The sequence below is a fragment of the Euprymna scolopes genome, chromosome 7 (assembly GCF_053919585.1).
Source record: "Euprymna scolopes isolate OS-2025 chromosome 7, ASM5391958v1, whole genome shotgun sequence".
NCBI lineage: Eukaryota > Metazoa > Mollusca > Cephalopoda > Sepiida > Sepiolidae > Euprymna > Euprymna scolopes.
The window spans coordinates 122,471,037-122,488,715 of NC_136488.1; the positions used below are offsets into that span (position 1 = coordinate 122,471,037).

Sequence of the window (17,679 nt, forward strand, 5' to 3'; positions counted from 1 at the left end):
TCATCAAAGATCTCTCCTTGAAAACAACCTGTGGTGTTCCCTGGAAGCTGAGTGACAACAACTCCGCAGATTTTCAAGTACTCTCCACCTTTTTCGTTCGCATTTGCAAATAAATTTGCTTTTTCACAACAGCCGCTTACCATTGATTTCTCGTTGGCAGCGGCCATTGGTCTCCATTAGGATTTGAGTGTCAATAAGCTTCCCAATGTCAAAGTTCTCTTCGTACTTGTCCAGCGGAGGTCAGGGCAGTGCTCTCTCTTCGATCTTTCCATCCGCCTTAACCCTACTCGACTATTTGGTATCACTCTTTTGGGATAATGGGGGGGGCGGGAATTCTGAACTTGTGGGTATGCAGCTTCAATGTACTCGGTTCCATGTAACGCTTCTTCGTGTCTTGTCTCCGCAGCACTTTGGTTAGTAAAAATATGGAACGCTTCACGAATTTGTGTGTCATCCTTGCGCAGGGGCCATGATAATCTTCTCTGTATCGTTCAAATATTATCTCTTTCTATATAACTGCTACGGCAGCCGAAAAACAAAATGGTGCATAAGCATTTTTTGCAATATCTCTCCCGCCTTTGCATTACGAGGAAACAAAATTATTGATATTCATTTTCTTTATAAAAAAAACAAAACAAATAGTTTGTTTTATTATTTTGTTAATTTGCGTTTAGTTATATCTTTTTAATTACACAAATGACCGTTAATGAATTAACTTTGATTAATTGGATTAATCGATAAAAATGATAATTTATAAAAAAAACAGCATTAAGTGAAAATTATGAGCATCTTGTAATTTTGAATTATGTAAGAGCACATCTTTTATCAATATCTTAATTTTGAATTACTTGTACGTGGATTAGTTTCCCAAGAATTTTATGGGTTGAACCCTTTTCCTTTGATTTCAATTTCTTCCGTTCATTTTTATGTTTTTTTTTCAAGTTTTTTTACGAAGTGTTCTGGGTGCTTCTTTAATTATTGATATTACGGTCTTTATGTTTCATATTTTCCTTCAGTTCAATTTTTACATATTTGTTTAGATTTAAGCTTTACCCTATGAAAAGTCCGTAGTATGAAATCTACTATCTGATGATTTTTTTGTTTGTATTTTTACTATTATTATGTCTGGTCTTCTTTCTTAGATAATTAATTTCTGTCGATGTAACCACCAACCTTATTCAGGTGTATCTTGTCGAACTCGGGATTCTTTCTGTTGAACTTTGAAATCTGCACGGAATTTCGAACGGAACCCTTTATTGAATTTACTAGGTATCATGCTCTTATAATGGCAACCATGACTGGGTACCGTATTTTGAGTATGGGTACAGTATTTTGAGTATCGGTCGAACTGTGGATAGAACTTTCAACCTTCAGTCGATTGTAACTTACAACTGAATTTTAGTAATTTCTTTATTCGCGCCAAACAAGTAATAGGTTTAAGGCGCCTAAAATTCAGACTAAAATTGTCCTCAAAGACCCGTGAAGTAACGGATAAAGTACTTAATACACGCAGTTGTAAATGACCCCTATCTGCGCTGATACTCAGAATACAATTGCGAATTGCTTATTACTTCTATCCAGTCATGGCTGACGAAATGTGATTATGCTACATATGTGGATAAAATAATTCAAAAGTCCGTACAGATTCCCGCGTTTGAATGAAAGTATCCCAAATTTGACAAAATATATTGATTGGAAGTTACAGCGGCTGGAACGTTGTGAAAGTAACACTCAAGATGAGAACAGTAATCCAAATAATCCAAATAATACGAAATATCATGCCGCATCTCAAAAATTCAGAAACATATTTGAGAAGTTACCTAAACACGGTCTCCACCATCATTCAAAAGTAAATCACCATCTAACACGGTGATAACTAGGACTGTGACAACAGCATATTCTTTACATTCTTTTGACTCTCGGGTATATATCCAACACAGTAAGACACAGTTAATCAACCGAGAACCACACCAATCTATATAAAAACATATAAGATATTAACGGATATATACTCAAGAGTCAAAACAATGAAAAGACTGTTGTCACAGCCCTAGTAATAACATAGTTGTTATAGAAATGAAATTGAAGATGTGGAACTCCTTTTGATTAATTTTCTTATCTTTTTCTTTCCTTCTATTTTACTCACTGTTAATCTTGAAACACCTGTTCATGGCGAATCGTTCGAAAATGACATCTTTTTTTCTTTACATTGCTCCACTCAACCGAGCATTATTTATCTAATAAAAAATGGGTATGCAATTATTCTGCTAATCGACTGGCGGTAGGTGATGCGTTTTGACTGTACGTTTAGAACTGTTATCTTTATATCAATCAGTATTTATACTTGGGAATATATAATAGTTTACTTATTTTTAATAGCGGAAAATATTTTGAAAATAACATCTTCAGAGACTCTTTAATGTTTAGGCCTATGACAACGGCATATTCTTTTCATGGTTTTGACTCTCGAGTATATATCTGACACAGTTAAACACAATTAATCAACCAAGAACCACATCTCTCTACATAAAAACATAAGATATCAATGGATATGTACCTGAGAATCAAAACAAGGAAAAGAATATGCTATTGTCATAACCCTAATAATGATACACTATGGCAACCTTTTGCGCGTAAGTACGTTATCGTTTTGCCCCTATTCTATGTATTTTTTAATCGCCCGGGGACGCTATTTTGTTGAACGTGAAACGCGAACTAAATTACACCTTATTGATCAAAAAGCAATATCTGCTCTGCCCCAAATCGTACAATAATACCCCGAAGGTCAGCTTTCGTTCCAGACGTTCATAAAATAGAAATATATCACAAAATCGTACAAGAGTTTTGAAGATACCCCACTGATAACGAGATATATTCTGAAACTATAGAGTGTCCCAATAAATGTATACATTCTTTAAATTATCTCAACTTGCTACATGAATACGGTATACCACGTTCCCAATAAATGCTTAGGAATAAAGAATTGCCCTTCCAGCAGGATGGAAAATTTCCTCACTATCATCATGACATAAGAATATACTTGATAGTAACATGCGAAACAGATAGTTAGGACGAAGAGGAAGTATCGAGTACTGTCCACGCTTAGAAGATTTGACCCCCCCCCTTCCATGGATTTTCTCTTGGGGGGGCGAGTGAGGGGATCTGGGCCAAAACACAAGGTTCACACTAGAAAACGAGTTACAATGAATGAGTTGAAAGCAACCATTGAAGGAAGATGTGTCAACATACCAATTGAACTGATTAGGAACATTTTTTGAGCCAATCAGTGAGCGTTGTTAGCTGTTCATAGACCACAATGGCCAACACTTTCGATAATTAGTTGTTTTCTATATTTTTTTCACGGTGTTTTGATGTATGAAACTTTTCTTTTTTATTGGGACACCCTGTATATGAACCGGAGAACTTAGAACAGAGAGTTTCAGATTGAACAAAGATTATATAATTATATTGCTGGGGTCTACATTAAAGCCATAGAAGGAAAATATTTTTAAGCACAGATTCAATGTACACGCAATTAAGCATACAACCGTGGATTTTCCTAGGGTCGCACTAGTAAATCTAAAAAAAAGTTTACAGAAAATTATTTTATTAATGCCGTTATTTGAGAAGATGACACGATCAAAATTTTTATTTGTTTATTGAAATGCGTTATTTATTCGTTTTCGAATTACCTAAAGTAAACCCACCAACATAATTTTTTGAAATTCATCAGAGGGCGAAACGAACGCAATGGGTATCATTTTTTTAATACGTGTATTGAATAAAATCAATAATTTCCTAAACTTTTTCTTTTTAATTTTTTAAATTGATAAACAATAAAAAATATCTCAATAACAGATTCCTTTTTCCATGGAATTAATACCGACTATGGAGTTGTAAGTCATTTTAGTTTTAAGAGAGACGTCCCAAACAAAATGCCAATATCAATCTAAAAAAATATTTGAATTGTAAAGGATCGTAGATTAAGATGAAGAATAGAGCTTCCAACAGGTAGCCAATCTGAAGAAGTCCTGACACGAAAAGCAAAGTTTCTTTTCCGTGTGAATACGAAAAGTTATGTGTTCGATATATTTATAAAGTGATTCCGCTTTCTGATGGGTTGGTATCAGCGTAGTTTTATCCCATTGGTCAGTTCTTATCGCTCCCGTTTATAAATTGAACCTTCCAATTTTTTGTAATCATACTCTCTCAAGTATACCAAAAATATTGAAGCACCAACAAAATTTAAAAAAAGGAAAAAAGAAACAATATATTCCTTCGAAAAAGATATTTTTATATAATGAAAGTCTTAACGTGAAATAGTTATTTCCATTATAAAATTGTATCATTTTTATTTCCATTTTCTATTATAAATATAATAAAAATAAACATCAGATGGACGTATACAATGCTCTCCCACTCCAACATGTTTTTATTTATTTAGAATTAAAATATGGAAATGAAATCTGACCAGTGATGGTTGAGGATATGCGTTGCATGAAGAAAATAATATGAGAATGATAAGATAAAGGTGTGTAGTGGGTCTTAAAGAGATGCTTTGATCTGATGACAACATAGAGATATGTGTTCAAAACAAGAGACTTCGAACATATGGCTACTTTTAAATAATATATAAGAGAACAGTTGGCATAGCAGGGTCAACTTGCAAAGGACGGGCAAGAAAAATATAAGAGGCAGTTATAAGTATGGACTTGAGAGAAAGACGGATAAAGATCTTGCCAGAGATAGTTTAGTTTGGGAACCTGAAAGCTGGCCAACGATGGCAGCATGTAAAACGGATGTTAAAGCTAATGTGATGCTGAATGATTTATCTACCACCTCAGAAATATCTGATTCTTGGCGTAATTCTCTACTAAGAATCAGCTATGTCTGAAGATAGACTACTGTTGCTACACCTGAAGGCTTAATTCTGCACAGTATGCGGAAATATGTGCAGAGTAGAAGGATTCGATAGTATTGCTACGTTGAAAGAACAGATAAGAGGGTTTTTTTAGGGGTGGGTAGCAGATGTACAACAGTTGAGGTAGCAGATTTAATTCACATGGAAAGGCCAACGAAAAAGATCAGATATAAGTAAGGAATCTCTAAAATCTGTTTAAAGCGTGCCAGCACATAGAACGAATGATGATGATAATGATGATGATTACGACGACGACGACGACGATGCTGCTGCTATTGCTGTTGCTGCCGCTGCTACTGCTGCTGCTGATGATATTAATAATAGCCAACAAGGTGGGTAAAATATGTATATTATTTATTTGTAGATGTTAATATTTACCGAGTGTATAAAAAAGAACATTTTTTATGAGCTGATAATCATGAATTGTTGAATATATATTCTTGACAACAGCGTAGCATGGTCATATTGTTATTATTATTATTATCATTATTATTATTATTATTATTATTATTATTATTATTATTATTATTATTATTATTATCATTATTATTATTATTATTATTATTATTATTATTATTATCATTATTATTATTATTATTATTATTATTATTATTATTATTATTATTATTGGCTCACAAGGAGCTTTCACACGGGTCTTCAGAGATCTTTCCCTGAAAACAGCCTATGGTGTTCACTAGTTTCCAGTACTCTCCATCTCTTTCGATAATATTTGCAAATAAATTTGCATTATCGCAACAGATGCGTGCCATTGATTTCTCTTTGGCAGCAGCTATTGGACTTTGCCGGGATTGAGTGGCAATAAGCCTCCCCAAGGTGCCAGTTCTCTTCGCACTTATTCGGCTGAGTTCTGGTCAGTTCATCGGTCTTTCCTTCCTCCTTATCCCTACTTAGTTATTTGGTCTCGCTTATTTAGGAGGAAGCAGTTATGTGGCCATCAGGGTAGGGTTGGGTTAAAGAACTGATAGATATGCGGCTTCAGTATTCTTGGTTCCACGTAGTGTTTCATATTTTGCCTTTGCAGCAGTTTGTCTGGCCCGGTCTTGTTGCTCCTGTGTGTTAGTTTCCACATTCAAGGGTTTTTCTTAATATTTCAGTTGTTTTCATAATTGTTGTTCGTTGTATTTTTCCAGTCATTCCTTGGATTCCAATTTCTCCCATTATTTTTCAAGATTTTTGAGGATTGTTCCTAGTGCTCCTACTATTATAGGTATTATTTTGATTTTCTTCATCTTCCATATCCCTTTCAGATCTCTGGCTTTCTCTGTGTATTTGCTCCGTTTCTCCTTTTCTTTGATATTCACCCTGTAAACAGCTGGAACAGCAAAGTCTACGATTTGGCAGGATTTTTCTTTCTTGTTAATTATTACGACATTATTATTATTATTATTATTATTATTATTATTATTATTATTATTATTATTATTATTATTATTACTGGCAGATTGTAGACTTCTCAGTACCTTGGGACAGGAATGTGAGAGAGAAGGAGAATGAGAAGTGGAGCAATTATGCTCCATTGGCCTTGGAGATAAGGCGTATACACGGGCTTAAAACACAAATAGTCCCGGTCTTAGTTGGTACACTAGGAGTAGTATCAAGTCGTCTGGGAGGACAATTGAAAAAACTACAAATCCCCAATGTTTAGGCGGCCTTCAAACCTCTGCAATTATAGGTACCACCAACATCCTTAGGAAAACCCTTGATCTTGTAATCTCCTAGTTTGAAGCCGAGATTAAGGGAAGTTCTCTGGAAATGAATCCCATCCCTTTCCAGAGAGACGTTCATAAACGAAATCAGAATTATTATTATTATTATTATTATTATTATTATTATTATTGTTGTTGTTGTTGTTGTTGTTGTTGTTGCTGCTGCTGCTGCTGTTGTTGTTGTAAGCTTCATCATTTAGGGAATGCACCTAAAACTCGCACTTTTTCCTCTAAGATTTTTTTTTTAAAATAAGCTACATGCAACAAATTATTAAAGAAAGAATTTCCCTACATCGTTTTTTCTCTTTGTAAACGTTATCATGTAAAGTGTGGTGGGGGGGCGGCTATCGAAACTGTACCACTCCCTCCAAAAAAAAAAGCCATTAAACTTTAAAACTGCTTTAGAGCTCTGAAGTTTTAAAGATGTTTGTTCAACTACTTGGACAGTTATTCTCTTTGTATTATTTATATGAATCATATGTTAGTTAAAATTTGCTGAAACTGACTCTCTGTTGGCAAAATAATAATAAAAAAAATAACTAAGTATATTTTCATATGTTTATAGTTTTATTTATATCCTTCCGATGACGGGAATATGTGACGTAAAGTCAGAAAGTGGGATTTGAAACTAGCGCTCTAGAGGAAGAGCACTCTGGTTGAACAAAAATTACTTGAGCAGTTTTGTCAGCATTCAGTGGTAGGGCCGCATCAAGCGATTAGCATCATACAAACCATTTCTCAAATGATTTACAAGGTAAAGCTTGAGATGTTATACCACATAGTTGCATATGACCATACCTCATAACAACAGCTTTAAAAATGTCCTGTTTTGCACATTAATTATGTTTTAATAATATTTTCATTCTACATGAAAACTATACATTAAATCGTGATATCACGGTTCATACGGACCCTGCGTATGTACTTGGAAGATATGTGATGCTAGTATTTAATCTGTATTGAAATTGGTAAATTAATTGTAGTTGAATGAAAAGATGTTTCTTTGTCACATCTTTATAGTGTTTTGATGATTACGGATCTTCTCAGAAACGATAAGGTCAATATCATGCCACGGACAACGCCTTCAGAGTAACCGAAAGCGAAATGCGAGTGATAATGCGTGCGTTCAGATGTGCACCTGAGCCTGCTGCTTGCGGTTTTTCTTTCTATCTTTCTCTTTGTATTTCCGTTTTAATTTCTATCATTCTGTTTTTTTTTGTTTGTTTGTTTTGTTTTGTTTTTGGTTTGTTATTTGTTTCTTTTTACCTATTTTCACTGGCTATCTTTCTTTCTTCTTTCCTTTATCTTTCTCTGTCTCTCTTTATTTCTTGATGACTCTCTTCTCTTTTTTTCTCCCTTTCTTTAACTCTTTCTCTCTTTCTTTCTGCATTTCTGCTTTCTTTTTCTTTTTCTTCTCTTTCTTCCTGTATTCAACGATCTGTCTTTTTTCACATTTTTTTTATCTCTTTCTACCTTTCTTTTTCTGGAAATTGCTTGAGACAAGGCTTGAAGCTACTCGATGTTAGGAGCTAACAAGAATGAAAGATGACTATCGCTAATACAATAGATGTCTATTGAAAAGATCAAGCTGTAAGTAGGGTCAAAAAAGTGAGTATGAAGAGAGTTCCATAACTTTGCAGTTCTTGGAAATAATCTACTGGAATAAGAAGCCATATTACAATGAGATACAAAAACAGCGAATTGATGGAGATCACTAAACAAACGAGTGAAACAAAGGAAGCAGGGAATAGATAACACAAGTCTGAAAAAAAAACGCGTATCAAAATATTACTTATAGAAAACTGTTGTAAGTATTCGAGGTCTCATATTTGATTGATTCGCTGAAACTAACAATATTTAACAGGCGCATATAGTTCACAAGTACATAAATACACATTTATTACGAATTGACAAGAGTAAAGAATAAAGTAACATCACAATATAGAACGACAATAATTTGGTACTCACTTTAGAAGTGGTTAGAGTTCTACTCAATCTCTCAAGTGGGCATAGTTCCCACGGGGGTAAAAACGAACCTTCCCTTGTCCAGGGGCCGGGACTATGTATGTGTATGTGTCCCAAGGGAAATAACTCTTCGGTATCTATCTTACCGGTGTCCTTTGCCCATATTCCCTAATAAGACTAAGACTAGCAACATCACGTCTGTGTGTGTGTGTGAGAGAGAGAGAGAGAGAGAGAGAGGAATGTTGAATAGAAGATGTGGTTGTACTAATTTAATTGCAGATACGCTTCTTCACCTTATCAAGAATCCTCCAATGGCATAGACATTCACCAGCTAAAATATGACAACAGTACTCTTTATATGGTCTGATAGTAAATTTGTAGAAATAGAGAATAGTCTAAAATATAAGAAAATGTTTAGCGCAATAGAGAGAACCACTTTTTTGAGAAGCAGAAATAGCAATGGATCTAAGTCTTCTTTATATTTTCATGTCTGTTTTTTCTTTCTCCGTCTTTGTCTTCCTTTGGTTTTTCTTTCTTTTTTACTGTATCTATTTCTGTGTTGTTATTGTTTTTTTTTTTAATAATTTTTTATTTCACTTTCACTCCAAACAAGGCATAGGGCCACTTTGATGTAGAGGGGCATAAGTTGCAAGGATACTATGTAAGGATTAGAGCATCAAGATGTTTGTTCACATTACACTTGAACTTCTGCGTGTCAGTACAGTTGGGAAAACAGAAACCCGGAAGGGAGTTACAGAGTCTAGCAGTTTTTGGAGAATAAACTATCAGAGTAAAAGGCTTTCTTACATCTAGGGATCTCTACTGTGTAGGGGTGGGATTTTGCTTATTGTCGGGTTTGTCGGGGGTATTTATGTCGAGCGGATACATAGGGCTTGTAGTTCATCAAGACACCCACCATCAAAATATTTGGAGACAGAAGTTGAAGCTTGGATGACAGTTCAGGACCTATTAGGTTGGCCACTCTCTTTTCAACCCTGTTCAGGAGCGAGAGACTAGTAGCAGGTGCTACCGAAATATGACAACAATACTCCATACATGGGCGAATGGTGACCTTATAGAGGTACAAGATACTTTCAGGCGTAAGTAACTTTTTAGTGCGGTAAAGAGATCCCAACTTTTCTAAATCGTTCGGCTTATATGTCATTCTTTCTTTTGTCTTCCATTATTTCGACTTTCCTTTATGGGACAATATTGAATTTTCTTGCCCATACGTCTCTATTCTAAATTCTTTGTAATAATGGCTTTGTGTCTTCATCAATGGATTATTTTTTTTATTATACCAAATAATCATAAACAACGTTTTAAGTTTAATTTAAACGGTTTTAAACCGATAGATAACAAAAAACACAAAAATAATTTCGCTTAATTTATTTGACGGTTTAGAGTGATAAAGAACAAATTCCATATTTAATTGATTTTCAATGTTCATTTAAACTGATTATTCTGGCAAATTTTAATAAATTTTATAATTATGAAATTTTCCCCCAAAAAAACATTTTATGTGGCATTTTTTAATTATGACCGTTTGGTGCAGGAGAAGTAATTTATTGATGCAATTCACTGTCGCAAATTTGGAATAGGGTTGTATGAGTAAGAAAATTTTACGTTTTATTCTTTGGTATCTTTTTTACTTTTCAGTCGTCTTTCCTTTCTTTTTTTTTTGTTTCATCTCTCTCTCTCTCTCTCTCTCTCTCTCTCTCTCTCTCTCTCCTTCTCTCTCTCCCGGTCCTAGATATGACCTTAAACTATATCCGATGGTGAGGCCCCAGCTTGTGGGCTTTGGGGAGTGTGGAGCTACCCTTTAATTGCCATTGCTCCCAGGTCCACTCTGACCCGGAGTGGTAGTACCTGTTAGGGTCCCAACTATGAGTTAAATAGAAACTGACTTGAAAAAACGTATTCTACTAAAAAACTTTTCCTACAAATCACTGGATTCGGCATTTAATAACCTGAAAAGGGTTGATATGCCGTAAAACAAAACAACCAACAACCAATCTCTCTCTATCTCTCTCTATCTCTCTCTCTCTATCTCTCTCATTCTCTCGCTCACTCTCCCGTTCTCTCTCACACTCTCTCTCTCTCTCGCTCTCTTTCACTCTCTCTCTCTCTTTATTTCTTACTATTCTACTTCCTGTCTATCCACCCTCCTTACTTCCTGTCTATCCACCCTCCTTACTTCCTGTCTATCCAGCCTTCTTATTTCCTGCCTTTCATTTTTGTTGTCCGTCTTGGTTGCCTGCCTTCTTTTCTGTTTTTATAATCCTACCTTATTTGTCGTTTTTTTTTTCTTTCTAGATCGACCGACATGCGTAAATGTCAAGCAGAAGGAATCTCCACCGTCAGGGAAGGAAACGTTATCGAGTGGGAAATTCCACTGATTATCAGCTGCAAGCGCCTAACGGCCAAGATTACTATTCGAAACGCAGCTCATCGGAAAAGCAATGAAAATAAACAAGAAACAGATTTTCGCTTTTAATTTCAAGAACTTCAAATAAACAACAAAAATAAACGAAATAAAAAAAACATCATTTCAACTGATTAATTGTTAACTAGCTGAAGCAACCCTCTACGGCAGCCAATAAAATGCAGCTATATTAATATTATACTAATGTAAACCTTCCGCAAAAAATAAAAGGGAAATTACGGTTTGGCATATATACGTATAAAATAACGTTACAAGAAAACTTTACAAACTAGATGTTTAAACAAAGCAAATATGCTTTAAATGAATACTAGCGGGGGGGGGGTACCCGGCATGGCCCGGGTGTTTGTAGGTGTGTGTTGTGGGGGTGGATCAAAACAACCCTGTTTTAAAAAAAACGTTGGCCGGGGTGTTTGGAGGTGTAAAAGAAAAAAAAGTTTTAGTAGGAACAACGAACTTTTGACGTGGGGATAGAAACGAAACGGAAAAAAAACCATGGGACCTAGTCATCTCGGCCACGAGAGAAGAGGAATGATAAACCTCTTAATTTAACATTTATAAAATGAAAATAACAGGTGCCAGAACCTTAAGTCGCGTGATGTTTGACCTTGAAACATGACACGGCTGCAAGCCAGTTTTCGCTTGTTTTATACTGAAAAGCGAAAGATACACGGAGCGCTCTAAAAACCTGGAAAAAATAGCGCGTGAAAGTCGGGCAAATTAAATAGACAGGCGACCCCCGTTTGTAACTCATAGATATTATCATTTAGGCGTGATATAAAAAGTTTTAAAACGGAATGAGCCGACCGAAAAGTCCAGCGAAAAAAGCCTTTTACAGACATACACAAAAAGCTAACATACATACATACATACATACATACGTACATATATACACACATTTTGCTTTTATATATATATATATATATATATATATATATATATATATATATATATATATATAGAGAGAGAGAGAGAGAGAGAGAGAGAGAGAGAGAGATTAGTTCCAACCCTGAGAAAGCGTCATTTCTTCTGAAATTTTTGACTGATGGTGTATAATGGCCTAATAAATTGCGTATATATATTTCAGTATGTACTCTACAGTGTTCAATATGTAAGCAGGGTGGTGCAGAGAAAATAGCCTAATGCTCTTCGGCAGAAATGAAACAAACGTTTTTTCGTAGCTTACTTGACATAAATATACTTTCCTAGAATATATATCTATATAATTATAATAATTATAATTATTATATTAACTTACATCGGCTTTAGTTCTCAGTTCTTGGAGGACCACATGCCTTGTTTGAGACGAAGTAGGTTCATTCCATATTCGGATTTCGCCGCGGTTTGCTTGATTTTTGTTAATTGAATTTCTTGTGTGTGGTGCGGTTGCTCAAGTGGAAGAGTTCTCGCCTCGAATGCAAGAGATTCGAATATTGAGTTCGGATGTTTTCGACGGATGAGCCCAGATGACAGCGAAACTCGAGTCTTTGACTTCCGGTTTGTTGGCTGACATGGTTTGTAAGAGATGCAGCGTTGCTCGACTGTGCAAATTATACACATGGCTCATTCCGTGTCAAATCAACAAGGGCTAAAACCATGCCTAACACGGATTTTTTTTCAAATTTGCTACATTTATAGATAAAAGGAATTGGATGGCACCTGTTATACATTTCAAGGTCAAGAGGTTCCTGAAATATGACCTTGACATTCAATGTGAATTTTTATGAAGGGATCAACTTTAAAATGCCGGAGAATAGTACCTGCTACTTCTATATCAAGTAGCAGGTACTATTCTCCGGCATTTTGACATTTCACAATATGGTCAAGTTTTATATCTTTGTAAATCCATTTTAATGCTAATTAATATTTACATAAAGCTCATGGTCACAAAATCAACAGGAAAAGAAATTCTGCTGATGAAACTTAATATTCTTCATTTGTTTAATTTTTTTTTTTTTCATGCAACACAGATTTTCTTATGGAAAAGGTGATATAATTAGTGTTAGGACGATTAATCGGAATGTGGAAAATCGGATTTTTTTAGGTATCGGAATCAGAAAAAATTAACTTTATTTCTGATTCCAAACACGATTCCAAAAGAAATGCAAAACTTTTCCATTGCTGGTACTAAAAGATAAAATAAGGAATATTTATTTTTAAGCTACGAATAAAAGTAAAACCTATTTTAGCTGTGAAAAAAATAACAAAAAAAAAAAAACAACCCTAAAACGTGACATTTTAGTTTTTGTCTGGTCCTTCAGCATTGACAAATCTGACGAGAAAGTGCTAAGAGGTATAAAAAATACTTTGGTTTTTCAATAAATTAGTAAACTGAGTGAGAATTTTATTTGATTTTTTAAGCCGCTGTCTGTTTACTGGTTGTAAAAACAAGTTCTAAATATATAGTGTGAAGGTGAAGATAAAAAGCAATAAAAGATAATAAAAATTCATATTAAACCATTTTGCCAGCTGAGTTTGTCAATTTACAAGTCACACAAATACAGACTTCAAGATTGAAATTTTCCCAGCAACCATAAAAATGTAAGTTATATTTTTTTATGTAGATGTAGAATACAAACAATGGTTATAAACTGATAGAACCATTCTACAGATTCTATTACAATCTACAGAAGAATTCATTGAAACTTTCCATGTAGGCCTTCAAACATTAAAGAAGCATAATTTCATTGCCAAAGCAAAATCAACATTTTGTTCTGATAAAAAAGGTTCTTTGAAGGTTGGTGAAGTCTTAGCAATAGCAGATTTTTCTGAGAATCATTCATTTATTTTGCAAGATGCGGCAAGGATTCCACTGGAATAATGATCAAGCTACATTGCATCCATTCATCTGCTACTACTTCACCTTTAAGATATTAATTTTGTAATAATAGCTGATTGTCACTAGCATGAAGTAGTAGCTGTCCATTTGTCTCAAAGAAAGTTTATAGAAAAATTTTAAATTCTTGATTTTGATGATATAAAAAATTACATTAGTCCACCGTCTAACAGTTGTTAAACTTCTGTCCGATACTGTTCTCTGATAGGGACTGTTTCACACTATAAACTTTTTTAAACTTTTTAAATTTGTGCAACCATGAATCTGATTTTGGTATTGATGCAAAGTGGCACTTTTTTAATAATTTTCATGGGAAAGGACCATGTGGTGGGTTAGATGACACTGTTAAAAGGTTAGCAGTAAAAGCTAACAACTCATGACGCGAAGACAATATTTCTGCAAGAAAATTATTTCTGGAATGCATTTCTCATATTCCTCAACTGCAGAATGGACCAAGGAAGCAAACATTTAAGAAGACAGATTTAACAATTCTTCCACGACTATAGGAACACAGTAATTACATAATTTCATTCTTTCCTTCAAAGAGAAGTGGAAGTAAAAACAGTGTTAAACTGTATAGGAATGGTAGTTTGAATCACAAAACTAAACAATGTTTTAGAGCATTCAGTTTAAAAGTTTTTCATAAAAAAGTAACCATAAACAACAGAAATGTCCTTTTTTGTACATTTAAATATCAACTGCCAAGAAAAGAACGGACCCATTAAATTCTCCATTAGCCTTCTCCCTCTTTTCGACAAAATATCTGAGTCTCTAAATAATCAAGTTTTAGTTCACCGTCTAACAGTTGCTAAACTTCTGTCGATCAACAATATGGATTTAGGCAAGCCCGTTCTACAGCTGATATCCTAGCTATGATCTCTGAACGCATTTATCATGCACTGGATAAAGTAGGGGAAGGTAGGGCAGTAGCCCTAGATATATCTGAGACTTTTGACAGGGTATGGCACGAGGGTCTTTTCATAAAAATCAGACCATATTATATTACTGGGGGAATACTTTACATAATTAAATACTTTTTTTAGTAAGAGAAGAATCCAGGTTGTTCTCGATGGACATACGTCAAAACAATGTGATATATATGCGCGTGTGTTTCAGGGTTGATCCTTGGGCCTTTATTAATTATTATATTCATAAATTACCTCCCTAGTAAAATTGTCTCTGAGATGGGTATATTTGCGGATGACACCATGCGCTATGGCAGCCACGAGAAGAAAACAAATGAACACACGTGAGCTGAAACATATACATCGAGGGCATTGCTGCTACTGCTGTGAGAATAGTGAGCTCTCTCCCTACTGTGCTAGAAAGTTACTTACGCCTGAATGCATCATGTACCTCTACAAGGCCACTAATCGCTCATATATAGAGGATTGTTGGTCCTGAATTGTCAGCTAGGCTTCAGCCTCTCTCCCACCGACGAAATGTTGCATCCCTCTCTCTGTTTTACAAGAATCTTAATGGTGGATGCTCTCACGAACTACAAACCGCTTTACTCCCTCGACGTAAATACGCCGGATACTGTTGTATTTGTGTTGCATTAGTGTTTTAAAATTACATTTAAATAACCATTTTCCATTGTGCAGAGTTTCTTTTTGCCTTCTTGATTTGAAGTTAATTTTTTAAATTGACCTAAACACTAGGATACTTCAATTAAAATCAAACATAAACAGGTAAAGTTTTAAAGGAATACAAGGGGCGAATAAAGTGAGGTATAAGTGTTTTAAACAGTTACATTAAATATGTGTCAAATTTTTGGTTTTTGAAAAATGGCAAGTGCATATTTTCTTTTTGGCGCCATTGAAACTCTAGTGTCTGTAGGTATTTAATAATTATTATAGTAAAAAAATAATTGTATATATATATCAATACAGATTATATATCTTCTTCTCTATCTTCTTCTTCTCTTCTCTTCTTTATTTTTTCTATCTTTCTTCTATCTTCTCTTCTATCTTTCTATTCTTCTATCTATTCTATCTTCTATTCTATTCTTTCTTTTATCTATCTATCTATTCTCCTTCTTTCTTCTATCTATCTATTCTTCTATCTATTCTATCTTCTTCTCTCTTATATATATATATTATTTTTTATATATATTATATATATTTTATATATATATCATTTTATATAAATTATATATTTATATATATATATATATATATATATATAAAATGAACTCATTTTTTCCCGTGTGGGTTGGACCTTAATAGGATTGAAACTCGCGACATTACATTCAAATGTACTGTCCCCCACACTTCAGCACAGGATCTGAGGTGTGCTATAGGCTTACTACCCTTACAGTTCCTTGATATTCGTACATTTCTATATTTTTCCCTGTGAGAGTTCACTGCCACAATCGGTTAGAATCAATGGAAGTTGTGAAATCTTTTTTCTCTATTCGATTCATACTCCGCCCGCGACCACTTAACACCGCTGCGGATACGTCCACAGGCGAATATACGAGGAACACCGGTTTGAGTTCTTAGTTGCTTAAAAAATATGGATTGGCATTTTTCTGTCGGATGAAACGCGATTTTACATTCCAGTTATTCTGTGGGTTACTTGTGCCATTTTATAAATTTCTTCTTCTTCTTCCTCCCCTTTTTTTTCCTTTCTTTATATTTTTTTCTCTTTTTGTAGGGGGTGGGGGTTGGTATTCGAAGGATTACTTAAACGAAACGAACTAACATTGGATTCCAGTTTTTACAAGAAACTTAAACAGTCAGCCGCCAGCGTTCTTCAAATCTTGCACCGATTAGTCGCTTTAATATTTTATTTACTGTCTTTATACTTCTATTATGTTTGCACTGATTTCATACGTGATACTATGGGGGGGGGTTGACTTCCTATTTTCGGATTAGTTACGTTTTCATTATTTATTTCTATACATTGCATTTCTGAGAGTTTCATTAGCACAATTACTACTACGCTATCGAAACCAAAACAAACCAACATTAACAAAAAATAAAAACCACGGTCAGTTTTCTGGTTTTATTTATTCATTTTCTTTTCTTTTTCATTGAAACAAAGAACAATGAATTAATAAAATCTAATAAACATATTTTCATTATGCACGGTAAGTTTTATTTTTTTAAATTTTGTTTTTCCATTTAAAAAAAACAAAAAACTTAGATTTAAATAAACATATTTGCATTTTACGTGGTAACGTTTGTTTCTTTTTTTTTTTCCTTGGGTATTCTTTCACGTTCGTTTTTTTTTTTTATTCCTTTCAATTTTACGCGTCATATATTAGCTAAACCAGGGTGGGGGGAATCTATAAATATAAAAGCCAAAATGTGTGTATGTGGGTATGTGTGTGTGTTCCTTCACCCTAAACTCGGCCTCCTCCTGCTACGGCGACAATGACGTCATGTTTGACCTAGAAAACATTGACATTAGTTTCAACAACCTGCAAGTGTTTAAAAGGGTTAATTTTATTGTGTCACTTTGGCGTAGAGGTGACGTGTCAGGCAATTCTTTTTCAGCCTTAGCCTCAATGCTTCGGATTCGAGCCTGTCTTCCTACCTAAACCTTTTCCTTTTTTACGCCTATTTTTACATTTGTTCGCGGTTTTGCTTTGTTTTGGGTTTTTCCAATTTTTTTATAACATCGTGTTTTTTATGATATCAAAACAGGGTCCCCGCCTACATACACACCTCCAAAACCCGGGCAACGCCGGGTACCCCCCGCTAGTATATATATATATATATATATATATATATATATATATATATATATATATTACAATAGAAAATGCGAGCATGAAAAA

At 34.4% G+C, this 17,679-nt stretch overlaps 1 pseudogene; it reads right to left on the bottom strand.

The window, feature by feature from the left end:
• Positions 1 to 419: 419 nt before the first annotated feature.
• On the bottom strand, positions 420 to 517 carry LOC145280647 (U6 spliceosomal RNA; annotated as a pseudogene).
• Positions 518 to 17,679: the final 17,162 nt, after the last annotated feature.